General features: G+C 35.0%; 1 long non-coding RNA gene across 1 annotated transcript; it reads right to left on the bottom strand.

The window, feature by feature from the left end:
• Positions 1 to 675: 675 nt before the first annotated feature.
• Positions 676 to 1,443, bottom strand: LOC141705534 (uncharacterized). The gene is made up of 3 exons (XR_012568388.1): positions 1,318 to 1,443; positions 955 to 1,172; positions 676 to 849 (listed from the first exon to the last, which is right to left on the bottom strand). It is a non-coding gene; the product is annotated as an uncharacterized LOC141705534 (long non-coding RNA).
• Between the last annotated feature and the right edge of the window lie 5,260 nt (positions 1,444 to 6,703).

Here is a 6,703-nt window from a genome sequence, read left to right as displayed (position 1 = left end):
GAGACCGAAGACGGTGTGTTGAACCAGGTTAAGTACGCGCCAGGCAAATTTTTCCCCTATTCTAAATTCAGAATAGTGAAATATATCCTACTTTTCATATCAATTATACATTGATAATTCTTGTTCATATACACTGATACACAGTTATTGATTCTTGTTTCTATTTCATTTCGATTCTTGATTTCTCCCAATTTATTGAATCCTCTATTCATACACTACAAGAAATTTGGCTTTTACCTACACATTATAAAGGTAGGTAAAAATACTTTATGTGTAGGTAAAGAGTTTTACCCACTAATAAAATATTGGTAGCGATTGGTAGGTAAAGGTTGGTGGAGAAATAGTCTTTACCTACATTTATTCAATTGGTAGGTAAAATATAAAGTGGTCCCTACTTTTCCAAATCATGAAAGATGAGTCATCGATGACATGTCACAAGTATATTGCAATAAGTTTTTTCCACGTTGAAACCCATGTGGTGGCTCACGAGTGATCCACATAGTTTTAGAAGTTTGTAACATGAGTGGTCGGAAAAAGTCAATTCGTGTCCGAGATTAGGCCATGATATATAATTGTTTTCTTTCAATTAACTTTAATATTAAATACATAAAATTGAAATGTGTAAATTTGAAAAAACATGAAATAATTTATTAACATGTAAAATGTACGCACGGAATAGAATTTAAAGATTTACAATAAAAATAATACAATTCAATCTTCAAATTCTATTAGGCATTATCTTGCATATCTTTCATGAACTAGAATGAGCAAGTAAGCTCGGACCATTTTCATTTGAGATAACTATCACTCTTCAAGACTTCTATTTATCCAGAATTTTCGTCATGATTCCTGTAAAGAAACCAACATTAAAATTCACTACTCAAACTTCCTTGAATTGTGGATTAATGAAATTAGAGACAAATAAATGCAATTAAAAAGGTAGAAATGGAACACCTCCAAATTAATCAATCGGTTGGTAGTTTAGAACGAATATTTCCCACACATTCTGGATGTTTGATACATGAGAGTAACTTTCTTATCTTCAAAAATATATTCTGTGTTATTACTCCAACCCGAGTATAGCTTTGTTTCGGGGGACAAGATCAGTACTCAAAACCACCATTGTAATTTGTAAAACGAGAATCTCTTTGAAGCATTCACTTTTATCAATTCTGAAAGTCAACAAGCATTAGACATTAGACGCACACTAACCAAATACATATAAATAATATTGATATATAATAATCAACATGTATTTATATTTTAAGAAAATAATAGATGGATGAAAATATACGTGGTAAAGCTAAAACTTGATACCTGTGTACAAGGGAGACCTGGAGAGAGATTTGAGATCCATATTGGCACGAAACTACTACTCCGCTTATATCATCATATTACTAGTCTAAATAAATACACCTCTTCCTTTGTGAAACAACCCAACTGTTAGCGAATACCATGCCACCCATTATGTGCATAACAATATCTTCTGTTATTCACTCATTTTTTATGGGAATGAATTTATCTCCAAAAAAGTATTATTTACCTTAGAATAAAATAAATTAGCTTATTTTATATTTGTAAAAATTTGAAGAATTTTCTTAACACAAAAAGATGTAATATACGTAACTATATTTTACAAAATTTTGTAAAATTTTATTTTATTTTTATTTATAATTATATATTTGTTTACTATTTTAATACTTATGAAAAAATAAATTTGTAATTTTATATAAGATATTAATAATTTATTGTAAATTTTATTAGTTCTAAATGTTCGAATGTACAATACTATTTGTGTCTTATGTTTATTTTTGAGAATCATTAGTTTAATTTCAATATAACGTTTCTTGCAATGATTAATATGCATATATTTTAGGATAGAGTAGAATTTTGTATTTTAGTTAGAATTGTAGGATACATAATTTGTTTAAAAGTTTTATTCGTTAAAAATTTTATTTAAATTTTTTTTTTAATTTATTTATAAAAAGAATTTCTAAAATTTTAAATATATAAAATAGATAAACTCATGAATATCATGATGCGACACTAATAACAGTATTTGTGTTAATTGATAATTTTAAATATAAACCAGACAAAAAAATATGAAAGTGAACTTGCTTGAATATTTTAATTAAAATAATATTACGTAATAAAATTACATATTATTTTTAAGTTTGTTTAAAAAATTAAAATTAAAAAATTAAAAAACATGATTATAACGGAAGATATTTATGAAGGAAGAGTGACACGTAATGTGTAGGTAAAGAAAGAGTGACACGTAATGTCCTCATCACTGGTTACCAGCGTCAAATTTGGTTTGATAACGTTGCACATATAAGTAAGTTGAGTATTTTACTTTTATACACCATTAAATTCTACAATTATAAATGTGTAGGTAAAGGTAGTTTTTAACTACCAATAGATAATGGTAGGTAAATTATTTGTAGGTAAAAGTACAATTTCTTGCAGTGATATTCCAATATTTTCACCCTTGTTACATATATTATGATATATCCTGATGTTGGGATACATCGAAAGCATTCCGATTGTTCCGGATGCTCAACTTTGGACTGGATGGTTACGATACAGACTGGGTTTTACCCAGACCATTAATTAATAGGCCGTAGTTGTCTGAGTACTCCCTATGTTGGTTGGGTCTATGCAGTTGGGTATAGATCCGCACTATATCCTGACTGATCAGCAGGTTATAGTGCATAGTTAGTTCTTATTTCCAGTCCCATTCATTTGGCACTCGCCAGTAATGGCACTTTATTATTCCATACAGATACAAATGGTTGTTCAAACCATCAGAATTCGATTTATTTATTTTCTCTTGTTACCACATATATTATTGCAGGCTTGTTGAGCAATTTTTAGCTCACCCCCTTTTATTGTTATTAGTATTTATTTTTCAGTCGAGGTAGAGAATGAACCCCATCAGAACCTGCATAATCAAGAAGCGAGTCAAGCAGTGGGACCCTCTTATACCAAGAGTGTTCATCCCTATCCCAGAAGAGAGTTTTGAGTTACCAGATCATGTGTAGGAGGATAAGTAGTAGTGTTGGTTTTAATAAAAGTTGTTTGATGAGAAATGTAGATAGAATAAAGTTTTGTAATAAAAGAGAGTTCTTGAGACAGATTATTTTTGAACTGGTTTGTAATAAAGTTAGTGTGTCGTTCTTGTTTTCAACTCTTAACCTTAAAAGATCCTGATGAGTAGCAGTAGTTCGGGGTAATTATTATACTTATATTCCGCTTGTGCAGGTTTAGTGAGTAGTTAAAATTAATAATGCCCCAAATCTATACCCCGGATTTGGAGGGTGTTACAGTTGGCATCAGAGCATAGGTTTTGACCCTTGAAAACAAGAACATTAGAATTAATTCAGATAGAAAGATCATATAAGATAGAAGTAGGAATGTTAGGGTTGTTTGTTTATGTGATTAGAAGTTATGAGTTTTAGGATTGTGATATGATTGTTTTTGCATTATTATTGTCATGTATATTAGATGGCTTCTTTGTCGTCATCTGCGGAGCGGACCGAGTCAGACCAAGTAGCAACACCAGTACTAGCCCCAACATCATTGTAGGTATTCTCTCCATTACCACCACCTCCACATCTACCACAGGGTCCAGCACCAGATAAGTTGCCTGCCCCAGAGGTACCAGATTTTATTGATTACTTTCCATATTTTGAGCCAGAGATACCTGACTTTCCACCTTTGGAGTTTCCGATGTTTGATGTTCCTGATATGGTTGACATTCCACAGTGAAAGGACTTAGAGCCACAGGTTCCGTGCCATAGCCTGAGATTCCAGAGATTCCCCAGATGGAGCCAGAGTAAGAGCCACCTGTATATGCACCCCAGGAGCAGCCTGTTTTGTTTCCTGCACCACTAGCTATCTATGCCCCTGTGCCCGGGGTATACCAATTTCCGCAGCCAGAGTTTATGGATGAGGTAGTGGTGGATCAGCCATTACCATTGCCTTTTCGAAGTTCCCGTACAGATCTTCGTGAGCCTCGCACGGTTCTATATCAGCGGTACCAGTCAGAGAGAGAGGAGAGGGTCAGATGGCAGGATCGGTGTAGGAAGATTTTTGAGTTGTTTGAGACACAGGAGGACGGTCTAGTTCGAGCACTCCGACCAGACTACATCTTGAGAGAGAGACTACGCCGGATCCATAGGGCTGGTTCTCAGCAGTTTACTGACTTGAGACAGCAGGACATATGTACAGAGGCAGCATATCACAGGGCGATGAGACTCACAGAGGCAGTATTAGAGGCTTTGCAGGAGGAGCTGAGCCATGTGCCACCTGGATTCTGATCTCAGCAGACAGTGGAGTGTTGTATCTCGTATATTATATGTAGATAGATGCAGTGTAGTATTGTATGACTAGTTTGTATGAGTGTAGCTACTAGTTTTGACTGATAACAGTAGCGGAACGACTAACATATTATAGACTTTTGTATCAAGCATTGACACCTGCAGCTGGTGTCCTACCTATATATATATATATAAGATGAACCTTTTCACGTTTTCTTTATTTTATTTTTCCAGTCATTTAAGCATTTACATTTATTTTATCGTTTTACAGTCGCATATTTTAAAAATGTTTTTTTATTTACAATCATGTTGTACCCTTTATATTTTCAAAATTTAAAATTATTTGAAAATGATTTATTTAAACATTGCACTGTTTTTACTCACTTATTTTAGATATTTGATAAATTGTTTTCTTTCCCATATCAACTGTTTTAACGTTGTTTTAAAATTATAAAGACTGTTTCTACTCTGTATCACCTGTTTAGTAAATTGTTATTAAAAGAACCAATTGTTTTATTATCAGAAATATGGCACCCAAAAGAAAAGCAAGACCCGACTCGTCTAACGGAAATACTGAGGGCCAGAATGATAACAATCATATGGATCAGATATTTCATCTTATGCCACAGCAGATGCTGATGATGCAGCAACAGATGCAACAGCAATAACAGCAGTTTCAACAACAAATGCTACAGCAAGCCGCTCATCCAGAACATCAAGTACCACCAGCAGCACCTGTAGTTACTTTCAAGCAATTTCAGTCGGTAAAGCCTCCGGAATTTTCCGATTCCATAGATCCTATAAAAGCGAGAGCTTGGCTGAAGGAGATGGAAAAGGCTTTTACTTTGGTTAAAGTTGAGGAAGAACAGAAGACGGATTTTGCCAGCTACTTTTTGAAAGGCGAAGCCAATTACTGGTGGGAATCAAAGAAAGCTTTGGAAGGAGAAAGTGTTGTGACTTGGGATAGATTCACTGATCTTTTCCCGGAGAAATATTTTCCTCGCTACATGAAGAATCAGTTGGAGATTAAATACCTGGAACTGAAGCAAGACAATTTATCGATCCCGGATTATGAAACCAAGTTCACTGAATTGGCCAGATTCGTTCCTGAGCAAGTAGATACGGATGAAAAGCGGGCCAAGAGATTTCAGCAGGGCCTGAATCCATGGATTCATAGTAGGGTAGCAGTATTTGAGCTAACGACTTATACGGCTGTTGTTCAGAAGGCCGTGATCATTGAAGGTGAGAGTGAAACAGCTCAGAAAGAGAAGGAACCAGGAAATTCCTAGAACTATTTCAACAGAAGGCCGGGATTTCAAGCCCGGGGAAAAGTAAATGCCAGGAGACCAGAACAGGGCAACCAGAGGACGGGTAACCGACTTCCAGCCCCAAATTAGCAGAAACTTATTCGACCTTTTATACCTGATTGAAGAACATGTGGTAAGAAGCATACTGGGATTTGCAACAAGCCAAATGTCACGTGTTTCAAGTGTAAGCAAAAGGGACACAATTTGTGGAGAATGTCCGATGGGAAAGACAGAGATCACTTGTTTCCAGTACGGAAGAAAAGGATATATCGCTAAGGACTGCAGAGGAGTTACAATGGCCGCTAGCATTCCAAGGGTTTTAGCATTACCTCTGCCACCACTACCACCACAAAATTAGCCCAGGTCAAGGACTTTCAACATGCCAATGAAAGAAGTGGTACAGAGTCCGAATGTGGTTGCAGGTACGCTTCCTGTAAATTTCGTAAATGCTCAAGTATTGATTGATTCAGGAGCTACGAAATCTTATATTTCTGAAGATTTTATTTCTAAGATAGATTATGAGGTACAGTTGTTAGATGAAGTGCTAGTCATAAAATTAGCAAATGATGATCAGGTTATGGTAGATCGAGTATGTCCAGATTATGATATTGAGATAGGAAGATGTAATTTCTCAGTTGACTTGATATCTTTCAGGTTAGGAGAATTTGATGTTATTTTAGGAATAGATTGGCTAGCTAGTAATAATGGTCAGATTGATTGCGCAAATAAGAAGGTGAAATTGCAGACTAAAGAAAATACAACGGTAACATTTAAAGGTGAAAAACAAAAGCAGAAATTCTTAACAATAATGTAGACAAAACGATTGCTACGTCAAGGATGTCAAGCTTACTTAGCCTACGGTGTTGGACACCAAAAAAGAGAGCCCGAAGATTGAAGATATTCTTGTAGTTTATGAGTTTCCCGATATCTTTCCAGATGAACTTCCAGGACTACCTCCGGATCAAGAAATCAAATTCACTATTGATTTGGCACCAGGGACTGAACCAATTTCAAAAGCTCCATATCAAATGGCGCCTGTTGAAATGAAAGAATTAGCAAAGCAATTGCAGGATC

Source organism: Apium graveolens, unplaced genomic scaffold (genome assembly GCF_009905375.1).
Source record: "Apium graveolens cultivar Ventura unplaced genomic scaffold, ASM990537v1 ctg9008, whole genome shotgun sequence".
NCBI lineage: Eukaryota > Viridiplantae > Streptophyta > Magnoliopsida > Apiales > Apiaceae > Apium > Apium graveolens.
This window is presented reverse-complemented; position numbering and strand designations above follow the sequence as displayed.